The 26,633-nt window shown below is 40.4% G+C and overlaps 1 protein-coding gene across 1 annotated transcript in view; it reads right to left on the bottom strand.

Moving 5' to 3' along the window:
- The window catches only part of LOC124868280 (teneurin-3-like), a 474,572-nt gene that overhangs the window by 404,563 nt on the left and 43,376 nt on the right, over positions 1-26,633 (bottom strand). The window lies entirely within an intron of this gene.

Below are 26,633 nucleotides of genomic sequence, written 5' to 3'. Positions count from 1 at the left end.
GAGGAGAACCATTAAAAACATGTGATCAGATGACTGGCTGAATGCTGTTTATGGTACCTTCAGACTAAAAAATAGCTTCCCAACACAAGCTAAACTAACAAGCATGTAAACTAAGGGAATGAGAGCAGGACTCCAAAATTTATTTCTCACAACAAAGTCTAACTGAATGTTACCTGTAGGCTGGCATCCTGTGTGATGCTGTCATCAGGGAAAGAGTCCCACGAGGTTCTGGCTGGCTCAGCTACAGCAGTAGATGACTGCGAGCCTGTCACCTGGAATTAAAACCACAAATAACTTACTAACATCATACAGATAACATAAATGACAGACTCAAGACCTGTAAAGATAGTCCCCAAAACCAAAAGAGCACTTCTAACTACAAGTGTTCCAGCCAGTTCTGGATTTCTAATCAGGTCCTATAACAGCATCTTTATGGATGTAGTGGAGCATCCTTCAGCCTGACAGTTTAGCTGTTGAAGATGTGCAGAATTATAGCTGTAATATAATGTGCTTCCATAATGTCAGGTACTACAACTATGATCTAGAAATATAACAAAAGCTTAGATCCACACGGGAGGGCCCCACAAGGAGGCACATTTCAGAAATCCATTACTGTTATGCGTGTGTAAGTGACTGGCCTGGTTGGACCCCACATGGAAGCACGTTTCAACAATCCATCTGAAGGTGTGTATGCCACTGGCTTGTTTGGGCTCCATGAGGAGAACCATTAAAAACATGTGATCAGATGACTGGCTGAATGCTGTTTATGGTACCTTCTGACTAAAAAATAGTTTCCCAACACAAGCTAAACTAACAAGCATGTAAACTAAGGGAATGAGAGCAGGTCTCCAAAGTTTATGTCTCACAACAAAGTCTAACTGAATGTTACCTGTAGGCTGGCATCCTGTGTGATGCTGTCATCAGGGAAAGAGTCCCACGAGTTTCTGGCTGGCTCAGCTACAGCAGTAGATGACTGCGAGCCTGTCACCTGGAATTAAAACCACAAATAACTTACTAACATCATACAGATAACATAAATGACAGACTCAAGACCTGTAAAGATAGTCCCCAAAACCAAAAGAGCACTTCTAACTACAAGTGTTCCAGCCAGTTCTGGATTTCTAATCAGGTCCTATAACAGCATCTTTATGGATGTAGTGGAGCATCCTTCAGCCTGACAGTTTAGCTGTTGAAGATGTGCAGAATTATAGCTGTAATATAATGTGCTTCCATAATGTCAGGTACTACAACTATGATCTAGAAATATAACAAAAGCTTAGATCCACACGGGAGGGCCCCACAAGGAGGCACATTTCAGAAATCCACTACTGTTATGCGTGTGTAAGTGACTGGCCTGGTTGGACCCCACATGGAAGCACGTTTCAACAATCCATCTGAAGGTGTGTATGCCACTGGCTTGTTTGGGCTCCATGAGGAGAACCATTAAAAACATGTGATCAGATGACTGGCTGAATGCTGTTTATGGTACCTTCAGACTAAAAAATAGCTTCCCAACACAAGCTAAACTAACAAGCATGTAAACTAAGGGAATGAGAGCAGGACTCCAAAATTTATTTCTCACAACAAAGTCTAACTGAATGTTACCTGTAGGCTGGCATCCTGTGTGATGCTGTCATCAGGGAAAGAGTCCCACGAGGTTCTGGCTGGCTCAGCTACAGCAGTAGATGACTGCGAGCCTGTCACCTGGAATTAAAACCACAAATAACTTACTAACATCATACAAATAACATAAATGACAGACTCAAGACCTGTAAAGATAGTCCCCAAAACCAAAAGAGCACTTCTAACTACAAGTGTTCCAGTCAGTTCTGGATTTCTAATCAGGTCCTATAAAAGCATCTTTATGGATGTAGTGGAGCATCCTTCAGCCTGACAGTTTAGCTGTTGAAGATGTGCAGAATTATAGCTGTAATATAATGTGTTTCCATAATGTCAGGTACTACAACTATGATCTAGAAATATAACAAAAGCTTAGATCTACACGGGAGGGCCCCACAAGGAGGCACATTTCAGAAATCCATTACTGTTATGCGTGTGTAAGTGACTGGCCTGGTTGGACCCCACATGGAAGCACGTTTCAACAATCCATCTGAAGGTGTGTATGCCACTGGCTTGTTTGGGCTCCATGAGGAGAACCATTAAAAACATGTGATCAGATGACTGGCTGAATGCTGTTTATGGTACCTTCAGACTAAAAAATAGCTTCCCAACACAAGCTAAACTAACAAGCATGTAAACTAAGGGAATGAGAGCAGGACTCCAAAATTTATTTCTCACAACAAAGTCTAACTGAATGTTACCTGTAGGCTGGCATCCTGTGTGATGCTGTCATCAGGGAAAGAGTCCCACGAGGTTCTGGCTGGCTCAGCTACAGCAGTAGATGACTGCGAGCCTGTCACCTGGAATTAAAACCACAAATAACTTACTAACATCATACAGATAACATAAATGACAGACTCAAGACCTGTAAAGATAGTCCCCAAAACCAAAAGAGCACTTCTAACTACAAGTGTTCCAGTCAGTTCTGGATTTCTAATCAGGTCCTATAAAAGCATCTTTATGGATGTAGTGGAGCATCCTTCAGCCTGACAGTTTAGCTGTTGAAGATGTGCAGAATTATAGCTGTAATATAATGTGCTTCCATAATGTCAGGTACTACAACTATGATCTAGAAATATAACAAAAGCTTAGATCTACACGGGAGGGCCCCACAAGGAGGCACATTTCAGAAATCCATTACTGTTATGCGTGTGTAAGTGACTGGCCTGGTTGGACCCCACATGGAAGCACGTTTCAACAATCCATCTGAAGGTGTGTATGCCACTGGCTTGTTTGGGCTCCATGAGGAGAACCATTAAAAACATGTGATCAGATGACTGGCTGAATGCTGTTTATGGTACCTTCTGACTAAAAAATAGTTTCCCAACACAAGCTAAACTAACAAGCATGTAAACTAAGGGAATGAGAGCAGGTCTCCAAAATTTATTTCTCACAACAAAGTCTAACTGAATGTTACCTGTAGGCTGGCATCCTGTGTGATGCTGTCATCAGGGAAAGAGTCCCACGAGTTTCTGGCTGGCTCAGCTACAGCAGTAGATGACTGCGAGCCTGTCACCTGGAATTAAAACCACAAATAACTTACTAACATCATACAGATAACATAAATGACAGACTCAAGACCTGTAAAGATAGTCCCCAAAACCAAAAGAGCACTTCTAACTACAAGTGTTCCAGTCAGTTCTGGATTTCTAATCAGGTCCTATAAAAGCATCTTTATGGATGTAGTGGAGCATCCTTCAGCCTGACAGTTTAGCTGTTGAAGATGTGCAGAATTATAGCTGTAATATAATGTGCTTCCATAATGTCAGGTACTACAACTATGATCTAGAAATATAACAAAAGCTTAGATCCACACGGGAGGGCCCCACAAGGAGGCACATTTCAGAAATCCATTACTGTTATGCGTGTGTAAGTGACTGGCCTGGTTGGACCCCACATGGAAGCACATTTCAACAATCCATCTGAAGGTGTGTATGCCACTGGCTTGTTTGGGCTCCATGAGGAAACCATTAAAAACATGTGATCAGATGACTGGCTGAATGCTGTTTATGGTACCTTCTGACTAAAAAATAGTTTCCCAACACAAGCTAAACTAACAAGCATGTAAACTAAGGGAATGAGAGCAGGTCTCCAAAGTTTATTTCTCACAACAAAGTCTAACTGAATGTTACCTGTAGGCTGGCATCCTGTGTGATGCTGTCATCAGGGAAAGAGTCCCACGAGGTTCTGGCTGGCTCAGCTACAGCAGTAGATGACTGCGAGCCTGTCACCTGGAATTAAAACCACAAATAACTTACTAACATCATACAGATAACATAAATGACAGACTCAAGACCTGTAAAGATAGTCCCCAAAACCAAAAGAGCACTTCTAACTACAAGTGTTCCAGTCAGTTCTGGATTTCTAATCAGGTCCTATAACAGCATCTTTATGGATGTAGTGGAGCATCCTTCAGCCTGACAGTTTAGCTGTTGAAGATGTGCAGAATTATAGCTGTAATATAATGTGCTTCCATAATGTCAGGTACTACAACTATGATCTAGAAATATAACAAAAGCTTAGATCTACACGGGAGGGCCCCACAAGGAGGCACATTTCAGAAATCCATTACTGTTATGCGTGTGTAAGTGACTGGCCTGGTTGGACCCCACATGGAAGCACGTTTCAACAATCCATCTGAAGGTGTGTATGCCACTGGCTTGTTTGGGCTCCATGAGGAGAACCATTAAAAACATGTGATCAGATGACTGGCTGAATGCTGTTTATGGTACCTTCTGACTAAAAAATAGTTTCCCAACACAAGCTAAACTAACAAGCATGTAAACTAAGGGAATGAGAGCAGGTCTCCAAAGTTTATTTCTCACAACAAAGTCTAACTGAATGTTACCTGTAGGCTGGCATCCTGTGTGATGCTGTCATCAGGGAAAGAGTCCCACGAGTTTCTGGCTGGCTCAGCTACAGCAGTAGATGACTGCGAGCCTGTCACCTGGAATTAAAACCACAAATAACTTACTAACATCATACAGATAACATAAATGACAGACTCAAGACCTGTAAAGATAGTCCCCAAAACCAAAAGAGCACTTCTAACTACAAGTGTTCCAGTCAGTTCTGGATTTCTAATCAGGTCCTATAAAAGCATCTTTATGGATGTAGTGGAGCATCCTTCAGCCTGACAGTTTAGCTGTTGAAGATGTGCAGAATTATAGCTGTAATATAATGTGCTTCCATAATGTCAGGTACTACAACTATGATCTAGAAATATAACAAAAGCTTAGATCCACACGGGAGGGCCCCACAAGGAGGCACATTTCAGAAATCCATTACTGTTATGCGTGTGTAAGTGACTGGCCTGGTTGGACCCCACATGGAAGCACATTTCAACAATCCATCTGAAGGTGTGTATGCCACTGGCTTGTTTGGGCTCCATGAGGAAACCATTAAAAACATGTGATCAGATGACTGGCTGAATGCTGTTTATGGTACCTTCTGACTAAAAAATAGTTTCCCAACACAAGCTAAACTAACAAGCATGTAAACTAAGGGAATGAGAGCAGGTCTCCAAAGTTTATTTCTCACAACAAAGTCTAACTGAATGTTACCTGTAGGCTGGCATCCTGTGTGATGCTGTCATCAGGGAAAGAGTCCCACGAGGTTCTGGCTGGCTCAGCTACAGCAGTAGATGACTGCGAGCCTGTCACCTGGAATTAAAACCACAAATAACTTACTAACATCATACAGATAACATAAATGACAGACTCAAGACCTGTAAAGATAGTCCCCAAAACCAAAAGAGCACTTCTAACTACAAGTGTTCCAGTCAGTTCTGGATTTCTAATCAGGTCCTATAAAAGCATCTTTATGGATGTAGTGGAGCATCCTTCAGCCTGACAGTTTAGCTGTTGAAGATGTGCAGAATTATAGCTGTAATATAATGTGCTTCCATAATGTCAGGTACTACAACTATGATCTAGAAATATAACAAAAGCTTAGATCCACACGGGAGGGCCCCACAAGGAGGCACATTTCAGAAATCCATTACTGTTATGCGTGTGTAAGTGACTGGCCTGGTTGGACCCCACATGGAAGCACGTTTCAACAATCCATCTGAAGGTGTGTATGCCACTGGCTTGTTTGGGCTCCATGAGGAGAACCATTAAAAACATGTGATCAGATGACTGGCTGAATGCTGTTTATGGTACCTTCTGACTAAAAAATAGCTTCCCAACACAAGCTAAACTAACAAGCATGTAAACTAAGGGAATGAGAGCAGGTCTCCAAAGTTTATTTCTCACAACAAAGTCTAACTGAATGTTACCTGTAGGCTGGCATCCTGTGTGATGCTGTCATCAGGGAAAGAGTCCCACGAGGTTCTGGCTGGCTCAGCTACAGCAGTAGATGACTGCGAGCCTGTCACCTGGAATTAAAACCACAAATAACTTACTAACATCATACAGATAACATAAATGACAGACTCAAGACCTGTAAAGATAGTCCCCAAAACCAAAAGAGCACTTCTAACTACAAGTGTTCCAGTCAGTTCTGGATTTCTAATCAGGTCCTATAAAAGCATCTTTATGGATGTAGTGGAGCATCCTTCAGCCTGACAGTTTAGCTGTTGAAGATGTGCAGAATTATAGCTGTAATATAATGTGCTTCCATAATGTCAGGTACTACAACTATGATCTAGAAATATAACAAAAGCTTAGATCCACACGGGAGGGCCCCACAAGGAGGCACATTTCAGAAATCCATTACTGTTATGCGTGTGTTAGTGACTGGCCTGGTTGGACCCCTCATGGAAGCACGTTTCAACAATCCATCTGAAGGTGTGTATGCCACTGGCTTGTTTGGGCTCCATGAGGAGAACCATTAAAAACATGTGATCAGTTGACTGGCTGAATGCTGTTTATGGTACCTTCTGACTAAAAAATAGCTTCCCAACACAAGCTAAACTAACAAGCATGTAAACTAAGGGAATGAGAGCAGGTCTCCAAAATGTATTTCTCACAACAAAGTCTAACTGAATGTTACCTGTAGGCTGGCATCCTGTGTGATGCTGTCATCAGGGAAAGAGTCCCACGAGGTTCTGGCTGGCTCAGCTACAGCAGTAGGAGCCTGAGAGTCATTCAAGAGACAAAAATTAAGATTTTGTATACCTAATTAATATTGCAACTTGCATACTTGATTTTATTAACTTACTTTTTCACGCCATGGCCATTTAGAATCACCATAGTTGTAATCAATTTCAGTTCCTATTTCTATTTTTTTGATGGCAAACAGGCACAAATGGGGTTGATCATTTACTATTATTTTTTTCATGTTGCAGTTTGGAGACTTGTGGTTGTCGTTCACTAATCTTCCCAGAGAGCCATCCTCTATTGAAGCATCAATGCTAGGAGAGAAATAAAAGACATCAAACATTTTGCATAATATAACTAGTCTTTCAGTAAAATAAAAGTATGCTTACAGAAATAAAAACCTATATAAAAACCTATTTCAAAAGACAAAGTTGTGAGGCAGATTGAATGTCTTTTTGACAGCCACACAAAACAAATAATTTTTCAATAGTACATGTATGATGTGTTGTTGAGATATTGCTTCTAAGTGACTATCACTGATTAAGGGGCTTGAATTCCAGTCTCGTTTTAGAGTTCATAACTCCTCTATAGAAGATATTTGGACATACCACCAGTGACGATTCTGCCATTCAAACTCAAAGAGAAATGTACTCTCCTTTTCAGAGTACTTTCTTGTTTGGCATTTATCTGCTGATAGAAGTTGACCCCTGTATTCTAAGACGAAATCTCCTTGTTCAATGGGCTGGGTAGCAAACACACCCCTTCCTGCAAGGGCATTTTAAATAAACACAATGGTTAGGAAAAATTGAATTATTTTTTAATTTTTACATAAACCATTAACCATATAAATGTGGTAATATCTTATGATGTTAAATTCTTCCTTAGAAATCAAAAATACAACACCCAATATGAATTTGGTTGTTTTTTATATGTCATTTTATAAAAACATAAATCAATCCTTGGGTAAATGGTCCAAAAATGAGTTTCTTACCTTTGTGATCATCAATAAATCTTTCCATTAATCCTGGTTTGTCCTTTGAAGATTGAATGTAAAAGGTTGCTTCATCAGCAGGCTTTTTTCTTGCCTTCCTTTTAGACATTTTTGGCGCTAAAAAAAAAATTTTAAACATGACACAGACAACTAATAAGCATTATAATATATATAAGCACTCTATATTAATTTAAAAAGATTTGTAATCATGCACTGTATGGAGTCTGAAGGAATAAAACTGGCCAGATGGAGAACTAAGAGAACAAGAGTGAATAAAAAAAACACAGAATATTTTTCTATAATCTCTTTCAAAAAATCTGCCTATATTAATGAAAATGTTTGCCAGAAGGAAGCTGAGCTTTGGTACTTTTAACCAGTCACAGTTCCTATCAAATCCAAAAAAGGCCTGAAACAGCCCTTTAATTAAGTGGGTAGGTGTTTAGGATGCACAGACTGAAAACTAGATGGAGAAACTCTAAATAGTTCAAAAGTGGCATTTCCCCTACCATTATCCAATAGGGGTGCTCCAACCCAACCAAAGAGACAATTATATGAGAATAACTTGCAACTATAACTAGCGTTTTTAAAAAGTAACATGTCCAACACAGACCAGCAAAGCCATAGTGCTGCATCCAAACTTGAAGCACCAGGGGTGAAGGGGCAGCTACGAGCTCCACCATAACTGTATACCTAAGATGTAGCTTGCTCCACAGCTCAGATCATCACTGGAACATCTTTATTTCATCACACCAGTTCTACTGCAGCTTTATACATATTCAGAGTGGAATTCAGAATTCTTCTGTTTGCAAACAAAGTCCGATCTGATTCACGTTGCCACCTCCTCATATCCTCCTATTCTATGCACCTCAGTGCAAGCTCTTCTCACTTCAGCACCATGGGGAGCAGAGGTTTCTCCACCTCTGCTCCCAAACTCTGAATCCTTCTGGCTATGTCTACATTAAGTCATAGATGATAGAAATGTATACCCAACCAAGAATACAAATAGTTCCAAACCTGTTTTCATGTGGACAGGGCCACAAACATCAGCAACACTGAGACTCTCCCTGTTTATATCCAGACTTACAACCAATCTAATCAAGACTGCTTACTCTTTGTAAATCCAGACATTACATTTGATGTTTGTGTCTGGTTTGTTGTTATTGATGGTTTACTTTATTTGTAAGGTGACATTTTGTCTTTTGAATGGCACCTGTAAATATGTATTATTATTACGCTAACGTATGACGTCACGTGGCTGCTGAATTAAATGATAGTTATGTCAATATCAACAGCCTAAGTGAAGTTATTTCAATAGCTTTACCAATATAACTCATTTTAATTTCAAGGAGCTACCAACTCATTTTTATTATGAGTCTGTTTTAAAAGTGAACATATGCTAACGTTCTTAGCATACAGTGCTAGCGTTCTTGATAGTTTTATTCGCGTCAAAATGCTTATTTTATTAAACTGCAGCATTCTTTCACGTAAAAAAAACCTCTCGAGACATACAGAGACACACAGACATAACACTGAGCTTTAACAAGTGTTTGGCGAGTTTTTAAGAAGTTTCGGCGAGCAACTACGGCCAGAGTCCGGTTCTGGGATCGGCTGTTATGGAATATTAAAACATGGAATTCACCCCGAATATAACACGGAGCAACTATACATTCTGTTGTTTCCTTTTACACCACTGTGTTTAAAATCACTGTAAGCTAAAATGAATGACAAGTTAAAACGCCGGACTTTTAGGGGAAATCCTTACGCCACCGAAGTGACAAAATACCGAATGGGAAGCCTAAATCATTGCGTACAACCCCCTCGGAGTCTGGATTAAAAGCATTTCCACATCAGTTTCTTGTATTTAGTATTTACATGCTGTAAATTTACTCACCACGTATGTTGTGTTTGGTTCTGAGTAGCGTCTCGTCTTCCTTTGCAGCGTTTCCTCCTCACATAGAGCAGTTTCAGCCTGGCGCCGTCACACGTTATGAAGTGCCGTAAAAATGTTGTAAACGTATAAAGTGCCGTAAAGCTGGCGTTGTTAGCCGCTTGAAGCTAACATACCTGTAGCTAACAAACCTGCAGATTAAACTAATAAGTAAACTGATTGAAAATATTAAATAACTATTTATTTATACCTTCATTTTTCTTATGTCCAGAATATAAAAAATGCACAAGATATTTTTTTTCTAAATAAGTCTAAAGAATGAGTGTATTTTTTATAAAGCACAAAAGTGTAATGAACATTAAATAGCATGTAGATTAATTACAATTGTAATATAGGAATTTTAATAAAGAAAATGACAATGAATTATCACAGGGGCTTATGCAAATGTTTACACTATTGTTTTAGTTGCTATGCTTACTAAAATAATAATTACCTGCTTTAAATCTTTAATTTGGTTGTAATACCTAGTGCTGTTATAATATTTTATAACAGGAATTATACAAAAACCACTTTCTGAAACTTCAGGAAATTACATATTTTCTTGGGATATCGGCCACTCTTATTGGTCAAAAGTTGGACCAGGCGGGCTCAATGATACACACTTCCTGTAGTGTGTATACTTGCAGTACCACTTCCCACAGACAAGGGGTCTCTACTGAGCAAACACACTGTGCACACACTTTTCCAATCATTGCTACCAAGTGGGGTAAGTGAAAAAAAAGCATGAGGCATGTTAGGAGAGCATCCCAAGCTGCTTTAGAGTGGTTTCCCATGTGGGGTCCAGGATTTTGGAACCCACAAAGACACAGAGCCCCACTTTGTTGGTGGGCTCCCTGCGTTTGGGCCTTCCATGGTAACAAAAACAAGTGCACACACACACACACACACACACACACACACACACACACAGCTGTTATAAATTGTAAAATTGAAAATTTAAATTTCAAATTTTATTTATCCTTCAACTGTAATTTAATTACTTTTTCATTGTTATTTATTATTACATCCTCTGGTAGCCATGTAACATACGTACATATTTATATACATATACGTATTTGCACAAATTCACTGTTTACAGCATATTATATAGTATATATTCTTCCGTTGTACATATCATGTCTTCTGCAGTGTATATTACACTTCATCTATCATATCTCTATTTTAAGAGAAAACCTTCTTAAATGGGTTTTAAGGTTTTCTTTAAGCACGAGCACCCTCATTTCGTTGTACCCCGTATAACAATGACAAAAAAGACTATTCTATTCTATTCTTAAAAATGCTCTGATGACTTCTTTGGCTGAGCTTTTCAAAAAGACAAAGTACACAAACTACAAAAATACAAATTGATGAAACTGAACTGACAAAAAAATATAAAACTGGTGTACTGACAAAAGTACTGTATGAAGAAACTAAAGCTGGCGAGTCTGGCAAAGTGAACAAAACAAATCAGGAACCCCACCTGCAGCATCATACATTCAGACATGGCCTGAAGGCAACTGCTCCAGCCATTCTAACAACCCCCACCCCCAGCAACACTCCCAAACGCACTCCAAAAAAGACTTTGCTCTGCAGAGACAGAAGAGCAGAGCTTTACCACCGGCTGAGTGACGGACTAGCAGAGAGAAAAAAAAAAGCATTGCACTTGTGCAATGCAAAAAGATCAGCACCTCAGAGACCTTACCTTCCTCAAAAGTAAAATTTTGTAAAACCTTGTTTTTGTGCCAATCTGTAAAAATCCAATTATACATATTTGTATCTTTATACAGGCCAGTATAAAAAACAACATAAGGTGCATTTAAAGCTAGTCCATTCATTTCCAATACTATCAAAATCCAACTGCATCTAAAGTACTGAAAATTATACAATATTATTGCATATCCAAAATAACACAGAAACCAAGTAGCTTGTTTGCACTCAGTGTAGGAGTTGTTTGTTCTGGTGTTGATATTGTCAGATGACGTATATGGGTACGGAAGGTTCTAGTTGCAAAACCCTGTTAACCTACGGTATTGGTTTCAAAAGCTTTATGTTGGAAAAAAAGTGATCTGGAAATGAGTCTTTGTTCTGTCTGAATTGGTAATCTTTTACTGATGTTATTTATTTTTACTTATTCCCTAAAATACCATAATTTGCACAAAACTGTATCTTTTGGTCTGATTAAATCATTTGATGTTGACACGCCTCTTCAACATTGTGTGGCAGTCAGGGACAGTGCCTCTGGATTGGCAGACTGGGGTGGTGGTCCCCCTTCATAAGAAGGGTGACCGGAGGGTGTGGTCCAACTACAGGGGGATCACACTCCTCAGCCTCCCTGGTAAGGCTTACGCCAGGGTATTGGAGAGGAGAGTCCGGCCGATAGTCGAACCTCGGCTTCAGGTGGAGCAGTGTGGTTTTCGTCCCGGCCGTGGAACACTGGGCCAGCTCTATACCCTCTACAGGGTGCTTGAGGGTTCATGGGAGTTTGCCCAACCGGTTCACATGTGTTTTGTGGACCTGGAGAAGGCATTCGACTGTGTCCCTTGTGATGCCCTGTGGGGGGTGCTCCAGGAGTATGGAATCGGTGGCCCTTTATTAGGGGCCATCCGGTCCCTGTACGAGCGGAGCAGGAGTTTGGTCCGCATTGCCGGCACTAAGTCGGACCTGTTCCCGGTGCATGTTGGACTCCGGCAGGGCTGCCCTTTTTCACCGGTCCTGTTCATAACTTTTATGGACAGGATTTCTAGACGCAGCCAAGGGCCGGAGGGGGTCTGGTTTGGGGACCAGTGGATTTCCTCTATTCTTTTTGCAGATGACGTGGTCCTGCTGGCCCCTTCTAGCCAAAACCTACAGCATGCGCTGTGGCGGTTCGCAGCCGAGTGTGAAGTGGCTGGGATGAAGATCAGCTCCTCCAAGTCCGAGGCCATGGTACTCGAACGGAAAAGGGTGGCCTGTCCTCTTCGGGTTGGAGGGGAGTTCCTGCCTCAAGTGGAGGAGTTCGAGTATCTCGGGGTCTTGTTCACGAGTGGGGGAAGAATGGAGCGGGAGATCGACAGACGGATCGGTGCGGCTGCCGCAGTAATGGGGTCACTGTGCCGGTCCGTTGTGGTGAAGAGAGAGCTGAGCCGAAAAGCAAAGCTCTCAATTTACCGGTCGGTCTACCTTCCTGCCCTCACCTATGGCCATTAACTTTGGGTCATGACCGAAAGAACAAGATCCCGGATACAAGCGGCTGAAATGAGCTTCCTCCGTAGGGTGGCCGGGCACTCCCTTAGAGATAGGGTGAGGAGCTCGGCCATCCGGGAGGGGCTCGGAGTAGAGCCGCTGCTCCTCCACATCGAGAGGAGCCAGTTGAGGTGGCTCGGGCATCTGTACCGGATGCCTCCTGGACGCCTTCCTCGGGAGGTGTTCCAGGCAAGTCCCACCGGGAGGAGGCCCAGGGGACGACCCAGGACACGCTGGAGGGACTATGTCTCTCGGCTGGCCTGGGAACGCCTTGGGCTCCACCCGGAGGAGCTGGTGGAGGTGTCTGGGGAGAGGGACGTCTGGGCGTCTCTGCTGAGTCTGCTGCCCCCGCGACTCGGTCCCGGATAAAGCGGAAGACGACGAGTAAATCATTTGATGTTTTGATTAGTTATTCAGTACTTTAGTCCCAATTTTACTTAATCCTTCTTTACTCTTGAGAATTTTTTTTTGGATGACTACTTCCTTTCTGCTTCTTTACATTGAAGCAATACTATTCATAGCTGAGTACAATTTTGGTCACTCTACTCACCTCTGACCTGAACAGAATTGTTTGTTTTTTATTCAAGTTTATTTAAATTTTTTTACATTACATAATTATAACAGTGGTGTGTAGTCTTTTAACAGCCATAATTTATGCATATTGAAAAAAAAAACATTTTTGCTAGTGTACTGTATATTTCCTGATGAGGCATAAGCTAAACCAATAAGTGTTTGTACATGCATGTGCCACTGCAATAGTACCAACATCAACAACAAGTTCGACAGGAAAATAACATACAAGTTCACACAACCAAACGTTAATGCAGTTATTCAATATAGCCCTTATAGGAAAGGTTTTCTTTTTATTATTGGAGACACAGTTATAATCTCAGGACAGCAGAACACTTGCTGCAAACAGCAAGACCAGAAAAACGGAAATGCCCCCAAGAGACTTGGGGATTTACGTGGGGAACTGCAAAACACTATGATGAGGTCCAAAAGGTAGTGAGGGACCAAACTATCACGTGATTTGGGGATATTTCATTAGATTTCAAAAGTGATTGGGAAGTTATTTCAGGGTCAGGAGTCAGTTCAGTATGGTCAACATTCAGAATGTGCACAAATAATCTTGTTTGGGCAAACTGTGATAACAAGACTGCAGAAAAACCTGATCATACAATGGAAGCACTGAATTGTGACCACTGGTTTGTAATATAATAATTTCAGTGATGGGAAGTAATCATAATAATAATGGTAGTTAGATGATCAAGTCTTAGATCAGAGTCCTAAAAATAGTCCTAAAAAACAAACCATTTATCTTTGTCTCAGAGCTTAGTGAATTGGAAAGTGTTTCAGTTCTCAGCTTTTCTCTAAACCTTTCCTGGACATCAGCCAGTACATAAAACTTTAAATGATCCTGTAAATGAACAGTAACATGAGACGGTGGTAGACGTTTGTCCTGTAACTGGTGGGTTGCTGGTTCAAACCCACGCTCTGTCTGTCTCAGTTGTTGCCTTGGGCAAGACACTTCACCTGCCTTGCCTGCTGATGGTGGTCAGTGGGTACTGCATTAAAAACTTAACTTGAATTTAGGAATTTTGGAAGGAACTTTAAGAATTGTTATCTTACAAATTCAAAGCTGTCCATGCCAATAATTTTAGGCTTGTCCTTCTGTAATTAGGGCTGTGATTTATTTTATTCTTATATTCATTCCTTCTGTTTCTTGGAAAGGTTTCATGGACATTTTGAGTGGAAATAGAGGGACTCTCTTTGTTTGTATACCTGAACATGTAGATTATCTGCAGAACATCCACTCAAGAAAGTTGTACATATTGTTACAGCTGTGTCTGTGCTATTATTTCAAACTAAAATCTGTACTCTGGATTAGGCATATCCACTTTTTCTTACTGCTCCTACACAGCAATGATTTCTAAATGAAGGTCAGCCAGGCACTAACTCCAATACAAAAGACTTTGTTTGTTGGTTGGTGTGAAAGAGAACATGTTGAAATAGACAACAAAGCTATGTTTTACCACTTTACCCTGTTAGATAATAAAACACTCACTGTATTTGTCTATGTCTGAATGAGGGTAACATTTGTCTTTATAATCAGCAGCACATTGTTAAGTAGATGTCTTAATGGTCTCTATTATCAGTGACACCTCTGGTACTTTTCTCTGGAGTTCAACTGTCAGAGCAATGAGAAATCGGTTTTCCCACAAAATGCAGAAATGCACAAATGCTGAAATTAAAAGAAAACATTTTAATATTGAAGAAATGAGGCATTAATTTACATTATATTAGGATTATAGACGTGATAAAAGACAAAAGTGACACAGAATAGGGATATTTTGTTGCTAAATTTTGCAAGTCCAAAGTCGCCCGGAAATTATGTGAATGGGGAACTCCCTGGTCAATCACTGTGTGAGAGTCAATGACAAGCTGTTCATGGAGAAGCCAAGTTGTGTTAAAAACATGGTAATATGGTGAAACGGCGCATTGCTGGTGGTTGCAGCAATACTGAGAAAGCAGCACTACTTTCCTGAAGTGAATAAGATCAGAGGTGCCTGGATTGGAGCTTCTTTGTATCTCTTTTTTTTTTCTCATTTTTGTATAGTGCCAATTCACAACCCATGTCGTCTCAAGGCACTTCACAAAGGGTTTGGAATGGTGCGGGTTTGTTGGGGAGGTTAGAATAAACTACTGAGTGTTAGAGTTTGGCCATTTTAGAATGGGCTATGTGTAGGGGTAGTAAGTAAAATAATAAACTGAAAACGTTTGTCCTTCTAGAGCCCACTGGTGGCATTGTTATACTAAAAACCACAAGGATTAGGGGTACCTCTCTCTGTCAAACAGATTATATCCATTGGAAAAGAGAAGGGGTTGCACAGGTAGCAGAAATGGAGGCTGGAAGACTGACAAGGGACAGATGGGCTGGTCCCACCAAGAACAATCAGTTGTGATCACAGGACTTCTCAGCAAACTACTTGAAATAATAAACTTTTGAATTCGCAAGATAAATTATGTCAGATGTCAGGATATCTGACAGACGATGGAGAATGTTGAAGCAGAAGCTACAGCTACGCTGTTCAGTATATCTGATGTGAAAAGATCCCCAAAGAGAAGACTGTTGCTGCTTGTTCCATTTCTCAAAAATACATTTAGATAGCGGTTATTGTTAGTAATTAAAAAAACTGTAATATTGTATTAATAATGATAATCAGTTAGTATTATTAAAATAAATTAAGTTATATGCGCAGACAATATATTTACATAAATATTTCTCTACAGATTCTAATGTAAAATTTGAAAAAATCATGCATCAAGTAATGTCTTCAAATCTTGAATTATCCCTTATGTCTGCTGCTGCTGCTCCATGCTGCTTACTTTTCCTCCGGTTGTTCAACTCAGTGCCGTATATACTGTAGCGTGTTCATATTATATGTATTGTGCAGTTTTTATGTTGTGTTTTTCCCTTGTTCGTGTGGGGGTTGTTGCTTGGGAACCGGAGGAAAGAGGCTCTCTCCCCATCTGTTCTGTACAACATGGCTGTGGCCTACAACAGCTTAAAATAAGGAGTTCACCACTTCAACTAGTGTCATCCTGTGAATAAAATCAACACGTGGTAATGACAATGTTACAGTGGTGTCAGAAGTGAACTTTACCCAGCCTGAAGCACGGTTTTGAGGCAGCCTTCCCTTACGCTCTACATTAGCCGGTGCAGCTGTACCATGGTGGACTAGCTGCTGTGACAGAGTCAGCCTGAAGATCAAACCATACATCAGGGACCCTGCATTCTGCCGCTGCGGTTGCAGACAAAGATGGAGGTGCAGGTAGACTGAGTGGACTGTGTGGTGTAAAAACTCCCTAATATATTGGGAATTCGGACTGGGAAGATTTTAAAGCTCAGTTCGAAATACTGGCAGCTGCCAGCGGCTGCTCGGTGGATCAAAAATCTCTACAGCTTACCATGTGTTTGACGGGGGATGCCTTATCCTGCCTATTGCTGCTGGGTCCTGCTGAGATGGGTGACTATAGTGCACTAACTGGTGCGCTGCAGCAGCAGTTCGGTGAATGTTTCCGAGCGGAGCTCCTGCGGTCAAAATTGAGCGCACGATGGAGACACAGAGGGGAATTGCTACGGGCTTTGGCGAACAAGGTGGAGAGTGTGACGAGAGAGCTTGTGGGCACATGCCACCCAATGTACAGACTGAACTGGCACGTGATCAGTTTGTGCCAGGGGACAGCCCAGGACACGGACTATGTCTCTCGGCTGGCCTGGGAACGCCTTGGGCTCCCCCCGGAGGAGCTGGAAGAGGTGTCTGGGGAGAGGGACGTCTGGGCATCTCTGCTGAGTCTGCTGCCCCCGTGACCCGGTCCCGGATAAAGCGGAAGATGACGAGTACGAGTACGAGTAATTAAAAATTCTTAGGGTGAAAAGATATTTTTCATGACAAAGGATGCCAATGCCTACTCTGAACTGTTGAATTTGTATTTTTTTTAAGCATAGGTTAAGTGTAGCAGCCTTCTCGCAACTTTAACTGGTTTTTTTTTTACCCCAGCATGTTATGTTCATCCATTTAGCTTTTATCCAATGTGACTTACAAATGAGGATATAACAATGCAGTTAGTATGAAAGCTAAAAATAAGATTGTTAGAAGAAAGACCATTAGTCAGGTTCCGTCAGAGGTGACAGTGTAGACATAGAGTGCAAGCATATAGAGAAGTGCAGAAACAGATGGCGCAGTAGATCGTATAGGGAAGTACAGGGTAGGTGATAGGGGATAAGATGCTCTCTGGAAAGTGGGTCTTTAACAGTTTCTTGAAGATAAACAGTGATACCCCTGTTCTGGTAGTGCTGGGTAGGTCATTCCCCCATTGTGGAATGACAAATAAAAAGAGTCTGGATTATGCTGAGTGTGGTTAGGCAATGCTAGCCAACAATTCCTTGACGACGGAAGTGACCGAGTCATGATATAAGCCTTTGTGAGGGCTTTCAAGTAGATGTGAGTGATTTCCATTAAGTACTTTGTAGGCTAACTTCAGTGACTTGAATTTGATGTGGGCAGTTAAGGACAGCATACTACAACATAGTACAACATAGTAGAACTCTAGACAAAAAACTTGAAATTATGAATCCTTATGGGTGTTCACCCTGTAGTTTTACTTTGTAAGAAAAAAAAATCAATAAAATTTAGAAAAGACACAAACTGTATTTAATGCATAAGCACAATTTCAAAAGAAAATAAATAACCATCATTGGTATCTAATGTAACACCGTTTTATGTCGAGAGAAAAAATAGGTAAACCTTAATGCTGATATTAAGCAGCTGCTGCAGCTGATTGATTGACAACAAACATGGCCACAACAAGAACAACTGTCAATTGCAACAATGGAAAAAGATAAATGTATGCAGAACAGCAGATGTTGGTCGTCCCAGTCAGCTGGGACTAAAATCTGGAGCGGGTCCAAACGATCAAGTGAAAGTATCAGGACACAAAACTCAAAGACATCTGTCTTTAAAATAGAAAATGCATCACAAATGAACTGAAGGACAAATGGGCAGAAGCAGGAGTCCATGTTGGGGGTGAAAGAAATCAATTGATGGAACTGGGATATACAGCAAAACAAAATCCCTAACCACAACAAAAAAGGTTCTAGTAGGCTATAGACAAGCATTCATGGACTGAATCTACACTAGCCAAGGAGATAATGCTAGAACGTTTGTTTGATGCTATTTAATGAAATATTTGATGATAAAAGTCAATGTTTACAGTTGTTGATATTAGTGGGCTGCATTTCGGGTTAAAGAGAAGAGCAGATAGCAACCATTATGGCTCTACAGTAAATGTACTGGTAAACATTGATCCAAGCCAAGCCTACTTTATTTATAAGCCCTTTAAAAACAGTGTGACGGACCAAAGTGCTGAACAGATAACATACATGAGCATTTAAACACAAATGCAAAAAACACATAAAAGATGTTATAAAACAACTTGAACAAGTAAAATGACCTGCCTCATGCTGGATCAAAAGCCAATGAAAAAAGTTGAGTTTTCAGGGCAGATTTAAAAATACACATTGAAGAGGCCTGGCTGATATGCACTGGCAGTGAGTTCCAAAACCTTGGAGCTACCACACCAAAAGCTGTGTGCGTCACATCCTCGGCACATCCAAGAGAAGCTGGTCCACTGACCTGAGTGAACAGGAGGGGCAATGAAACTGTAAAAGCTGACAGAGGTAAGGCAGGGCAAGACCATTTAAAGATTTAAACACAAATCTTAAAATGAACAAGCAGCCACTGCAGTGAGGCTAAAGCAGGAGTTATGTACTCTCTTTTGTGTGCCAGTTAAAAGCAATGCATCTGCATTCTGTAGAGAAGAGACAGGGATGTCTGTGAGACACCATAGTACAGAAAGTTAGTTTTAAAATAACATTTTGTCTCAGTTGTCTCAGTTGATAAAAACTGGATTTCACCACTGAACTGATCTGCCTGTCAAGACTAAAATCACTGGCCATTTTCGCCACAAAGTTAGTGACAGTAGGCTTTTGTACTGAACCAGAGGGCCAAGTTCTACATAAGATGACCCACTGGAGACCCTGGGACTAGAAACCAAAACCTCAGGAAAGGGAAGCGTAGGAAGACTTAAAATTGCCAAGGCTCTCCTTTCTGTCAAGTAGGACCAAGGGCAGGCCCACGAATCCCAAAATAATGCTCTAAACGAGAGTATCAAATGCAGCTAAGTACAAAAACACGAGGAACACACAATTTCTGGATATTGTAGCAAAAATATGTTTATAAACCCTGTGTAGATTATGTGCTGTTAAGTGACTTGAAACAAGACTCAAAGACCTCAGGAATGTTATGTGCCTTTAAAAGTCCATCAACTGTGTATGGGTGATTTTCAGCAGTATTTACGTTTATTTCGTAGTTTGGAGATTAGTCTAAAATGTGACTGCACAGTTGGATCCAGGCTAGGCTTTTTAATCAAAGGCTGCCCTATTGCATATTTCCAGTCATTTGGAACAACACTGTTGTGTGAACGTACTCTCGAGGAATGTAGATCAAATAAGGCAGCAAGACCTCATCATTCATTTTCAATTTCTTATACTCAACTTTTTTTCTTCTCCTCCTGCCCCTACTCTACTCCAATAGTTACAGCCACGCCTGGTGTAGTGGAATAGCAACTGAATACACTACAAACACCTAAGGACAGACTACTGTAAACAAAAAGCAGGGTCCAAAAGCAGAAATTACCTTTAAATAACCTAGGTGGGAGTGCATCTATTGGAGAACCTGGGGGTTTAAAATGATCAATAATCTGGTTTGAACAGTTAAAGTCAGCAACTCGAACTGGTGAAAGGCAGCAGAGCAGGAAACTAAAAGTGGGCAAAGGGAGGGGGAGACATCTAAGCCCAGACATTTACCATGTTATCTACAAAAAACCTTCAGAAACTCTTCACATGCCTCGAACGATGGTTCAATGCAGACAGTTTTTGGAACACTAAGAACATTATAAATAGTGTTTTCTTTTAGTATCTTTCATAGCTGCCTGACAATAATACCAACAGCCTTTTAAATTTTGAAATTACACTCCTTCTTCCCCATATTTTCTGCTTTTCAACACTTGTTTGTGAATGTATGCGTTTATTCATCCAGCCGCAACTTAGTTTTACACAACTTGGGATCCTGTGGAGCACAGCATCCAACACAGTCTGGCAGGTGGAATGTAACTACGAGCTAAGGTTATTTGTATCATGACATGCAGTCTCCGGCATAACATGTTTTTTATTGAAGAGGTTATTAACCAGACAGCAGTGGAAGGGTTAATAATATGCACTTGCTGGAAAGGAGCGCTAGATTTAAAAGTGTGACCCAGAAAGACAATGCCAAACAACACAGGCAAATGGTCTGAAAACACACCATCACAGATCTTCAAGCTGGAAACCGACAAATCAAAAGATAACACAAGGTCCGATGTGTGCCACCGTTCCTGTGATGGCCCAGACACACACTGCATAAAATTAAAAATACATGAGGATTAAAAAATTCTTCACCAACACCAAACATGTATGTGAAAATCACCAACAATAAGAACTCTATCATCTTTGGACATTATTCCAGCTAAACAGAAAAATCTTTTAAAAAGTCCTTGTGGTATTTGGGTGGTTGATAAATTACTACACACCTTATTGGTTTAGAGGGGCCAATTTCAAATAAAAGAAGTTAAAGCTGTAGAAAGATGACAGAGGCGCTAGTCTCACTAGCATTCATCCTGGTCTCTGTCACGCAGAGCATATCCAACCCACTTGATGAGGAGAAGCCTTCGAGGATGAATGTCTTGTTATAAATTGACCTGGTGTTCACCAGTCCAAACCTGACAAGTGCTGGCATAACCGAAGCACTAAAAGCCCGAGGAGTTTTGTGGAAAGGTCAGAGGCTTCCCAGATTCACCAAGTGTTGCACTAGGCGAGCAATGTGGGAGCAGTGAAGATGGTACACCTTATGTTGGCAAATGACAGGTACCAAACAGGCACCAGTGAGCATCGACAAGAAAGGAGTCTGTGAGTCGCCTCGTGATCATTTAATGAGGCCACATGAAAATGCACCATATAGATATTTATTTTATCCAGACGTCCACTACACATATGTATGGTGGTGTCTCCTCCAGGAATGTAGCATGGGTAGTGGCATCAGTATGTGGGTATCTCTAATAGAAGAGGAGGTAAAGTTTTCCAACCATGTTGACAAACGCAACAACATTTCTGGCTGAAAACCGTAAAAAATCCAGAAGAGTATGATGATCGTACACCAACAGAGAGTTGCTATTGTAAATGACAATTGACAGGAACATCATAAACACAAACAGCGCTCTCCATGACGGATGGCAGTCCACACACAACGGCGCCATCATGTGCCCATGGATCAAGAAGACAGCTGATCCATGGGCACATGATGACATAAGATTTTACACAATTTTCTCATTCTATCACTCCAAATATCACACCCCAAACTATTTTAACTACCAGAAATGTAAGAGGAGCTGCAATAAAGCACTCCTTTTTCTGTTTTAGTTCATTTTTTTGCCAAATTGAATGATTCCATTTATTTTTTTACATATCTTGATTAGAAAAAAAGTATATGTCATTAATTTAAACAATGTTTTAACATTGTGTGAGATATGTTTCTACAAAGCCAGAATGTTGTTGTCTGTGAGTTTCTTTTCCTTTTTGCACAAAGCAAAACAACTGACTAAACATTTTACAAGCCTATTGATTCCATATTTTTTTACCAAGGGCTGTACGCTGGTGTTTTTGTGAATGCGTGTGTATTGTAACTTCCAGCTATGATCACAGATCTCAGTGTCTGTTCACTTGATCTTTTTAAACACATTTTGAATTTGTGTCCAAGTGCTGAAACCAGATTCTTCCCTTCAAACTGCAGGTGTCTAAGATAGTGACAGAGAGCCAACACACACAGCATGCTCTGAAGGATTTTGAACAAAGAACACACAGTGATACACACGCCGTGTACAATATCCAACATAGACAAACAAGTCACATGAAGATTTATGGGTTCAGTATATTCTGTAATATAGCTGTAAAATCTCTAAGCTCTGCTAACTCTAACCTCATTAAGCTGAACAATGTAAAATTTACAGAGTACTACTGCACCAGGACAGAGGAAGTTTGACCTTTCCCTTTTTTTTCCCAATACTTAATGATCACCTCACCTTCTAAGAAAGAAAACTCAATCCTCTTTATACAATCTATGGTCTTGTCCACACCTGGCACAAACATGCACACACAGATGTGAATGCACTCAAGAAGAATTTTGGACCATTAATTCAAACCTGAGTTTGGCAGTCTGATTTTAACCCACTGTGGGAAACATTTGAAGGATCATCCACAAATTTTATGGAACTTGCCTTATTCTGTAGAGTTACCTGGAAAGCTTTGGGTTAAAAAAGAAAGAAAAGCAAAAACACCAAAACAGTGTTAGCAAAATTCACGCCGCTGTCAGGCAATCTAAATCTATTCAGAATAGTGTAAATGTATCTTTTTTTTAGATAAAAATTTTACTTGTTGAGAGCAACCTCATGAAGTTCCTCTCTTAAAGTCAGGGTTTTATTTATCAATGAATATCAGGATTCTGTACAGGTAGGTGAATGTTTTATCATTTTTTGCAGTTGACTGAACCTGCTGAAGTCAACATATATAAAGTTACCTATGCTAAACACAAATTCTCTCTAGATGTGGAATATCTGGTCACATTTGTGTCGGGCTGTGTACAAAAACTTATGAAGGTGTACAAACGAGCTCTTAGTTGTTTAATATAATGCTGATTTCTGGGTTAAACTAGCTGTCCACTGAGGTTGACTCCTGTAAAGTCGGACATTATTTATTTTCCATTTCCGCTCTCATACTGCATTTGTTACCCTATACAGGCTATGTGCTTACTGGCATATGAAGTCACAAACTGTAAACCCACAACATTCAGTATGATTTTTATTGCAAGTGGTCAAACAGATATTAGTAATTTTCAGCACTCGGGATGCTGAGGTCAGTAACTCCGCATCAGCGGAGATAGTGAATCTAAATGGCATAGCATGACATCTAGTAACATTACAGGGTCAATGCTGCAATATTTGCATATGTTAACTCTACAGCAGCAGTATGTGTGGTATCTAGGCCCAAAATATTTGTGGTAGTTTGGACTAGCTGGAGCTTCTATCAAGTATTAAAAAATGAATGCAGCAGGGCTGATTCGGAGTTGTGTGATAAATGTAAAAGTACATAAATCGCTATTACAGGAATTATGGAATTTAACTACCAGTTGTGCTTCTTACTAATCTAGCTACCTCTCTGTATCCAATATAATTAAGCCCATTTAAATTTAAATTCTAAATGTGCTATTACTAATTTATCTGCATACATCAGAACAACCACAAACAAAGAGGGATAAAAGAAAAGTTGACACAGACAAGAATCTCATCCTAGTTTCAGTTTGTTAAATGGATGTGTGGATGTGTCTCCATGCAGGTGCATTGCCCTACACATCTGAGTGAGACACTCACACACAGGTACTGTATTTCCACACAGAAAACTAAAACATACTCACATACACACTTTGACAAACACAGCGTCAGCAAACTGAAGAAATCATAAATAAGCGATGTTGCTCAGTAATGGAATAGTGTGTAGTTGTGGGAGTAAGGGATGTGCTGTCATGACAACCTCAAGGATCACATAAGGTCATCCACAGCTGTTGCTTTGCCACCATCAAACAGTCACCTTTTCACTGTATGAAAGTGAAGACGTGTCTGTGTGTATGTGAGAAATGCACACCGAAACATCCTCCCAAACATGACTGCCCCTAAAAGGCTTTTGGTACCATCTAGAGTGATGAATCCTATCATGGAGTATTACTTGGCTGCAGTCTTGTCTTCAGGCACTGCACTTACCACTCAGTTAAATAAAAATGTAATAGCCATAAATATAAATTTTCCTTCACATGACACTAGACACAGAACAGATGGGAAGCGAGTCTGCCACGGGAGCAAACACCATTAGTGTCATCAATGGCAAATTAATTGCACCTCGAATTATAAAAACAGCATGTTGACAGTCAACAAACAGTTTGCTTTCAAGTCACTCAGGAATGCAGATGGAATATTATTCATAGTATGTAATGCATTCTTTAAATCTATCACAGGTTTTTGGAACATTGTTTGGAAACATATAATTACATATAAATTACACCTTGGGATCATCTTACTATAGAAACACACCAACGGTGACACCAATTTCTTCTCAAATTAGATTATCTTTGAATTCTGCTTCACGTCTGGAACATTTTCTGACTGCTGACTGTATTGCTGCAGTTCTATTGTCGTAAAATTGGTACAACAACACAGGTATCCTTTTTAGAGACAACATAAAGAGAACAACCTAAAAAAAAACAGATTATATAAACTCAAAAACATTAAAATTATTAATAGTTAGACACAAGGTGATTTAGATCTATGGCAGATCAAAGTACAGAGCAACATACTCCTTCTGAATGGAAGTAACATAAACAGTTTGACATATGGCTCAACCAGAACTTGAAAGAACAAAGACTGTGCCGTCGTGTGCCCTGGCAAATTTGTCCAGGGGCCTGTGTATGCAGAGTCTCCATTATAACATGTTTGCTAGTCTTTAAAGGTTCAAAAGATGCATTTATTTTGGACTTGCACTCATTTCTGAAAAAAGGCCTGATTTTGTTTATATTCAGCTGAGTTCAATATATAAGCTTACCACCACTTTTCAACACTGTGTTGTGAAACCATATTTCTGGAAACAAAGCAGAGAAAATCTTAATCTGCTTTCACACTGATTCCTATCTTGCCTATATGTATGCCAAATGTCAGGTCCAGTCACGTCTTTATTGTTTTTGATGTACTTTCATTCTGAATAGTGAATATATACTGGGATCAATGGGGTGAAATTCACAGTATTCTGCTGTATAATGAACGGGTAATTAACTTTTCTGTGCTCGCCCCCTCTACTTTATTTTATTTATTTTTCATACTAGAAGAATTAATGGGCTATCTGAGAATTAAATTTTAATACTGTCTGAGGGTGGTCTCCAAATGGTCAGATAACTACTGTGCAAATTATTCGGATAAAAAGTATTGCTTTTAGTTTCATTTTAAATTTCAAGCATCTTGCATCCCAGAGTGAGTGAATGACCAGCATAGGATAGCATGAGATTCAGAATCAGAATCAGTTTTATTGCCAAGTTTGTACAGACAAACAAGGAATCTGACTCTGGTACACTTTGCTGTCAGTGAGGATTTTTTAAAGTTTGCTTTAGCTGCCCTTTTCCTGACACTAGACTTGTTTAAGTTCTGGATGTAGGGAAGGTCAGCCCTGATGATTCTCTCTGCGGGCCTGATTGTTCGTTGCAGTCTGGACCTGTCCTGTTTTTTGGATGAGCCAAACCACACTTAGATGGACGAAAGTGGACAGACTGAATTATGGCAGTGTAGAAGATGACCAGCAGCTCCTGTGGAAGGAGGTACTTCTTGAGTTGCCTTAGGAAGTACAGTCTCTGCTGGGCCTTCTTCCAAACATTGTCTATGTGTGACGACCATCTCAGGTTTCAGTGGAAGTGGTCCACAGCAGATACAGTGTTGTTGAGGATGGTGAAGGTTGTGGGAGTACTGTTCTCTCAAAGTCTACCATTATCTCCACAGCTTTGAGTAGGTTAAGTTCCAGATGGTTCTAACCACACCAGTATACCAGCTGATCCACCTCCTGTCTGTATTCTATACTCATCACACAATAACATTTGTGTCATCTGCAAACATCAGGAGTTCCACAGAGGGGACACCCTTAGGGAGCGCCGGTGTGGGAGAAGATGCTCCCGAGCCTCACCTGCTGCTGCCGGTCCTTCAGGAAGCTGTTGATCCATTGACAGGTGGAGGCCGGGACTTTGAGCTGGTAGGTAGAATAATTGTTTGGTGATTACTGTTGTATTATCAAGTTGTGTTGATTCTACGGGTGTGACACACATGTGCAGTATACTGTCTGCTACAGCTTGGCTTATGCAGACTGTGTATGTTGCAATGCCAAATGCATTGTATGGCCATCTTTTCAGTAACGTTTAGGCATTTACTTCGTTATGGCTAAAAGCAGTACAACTATTTTTTGTTTAGAACACAATCAAAGTTAAGGTTCAAATAATTCATGAATTTCATTTGGAATGCTGCATTTATTGGACTTCAACGATGAGAGGCTGCACACATTTATAGGCCTCAATCAATCAATCAATCAATCAATCAA

The sequence above is a fragment of the Girardinichthys multiradiatus genome, chromosome 5 (genome assembly GCF_021462225.1).
Source record: "Girardinichthys multiradiatus isolate DD_20200921_A chromosome 5, DD_fGirMul_XY1, whole genome shotgun sequence".
Classification (NCBI taxonomy): domain Eukaryota; kingdom Metazoa; phylum Chordata; class Actinopteri; order Cyprinodontiformes; family Goodeidae; genus Girardinichthys; species Girardinichthys multiradiatus.
This window is presented reverse-complemented; position numbering and strand designations above follow the sequence as displayed.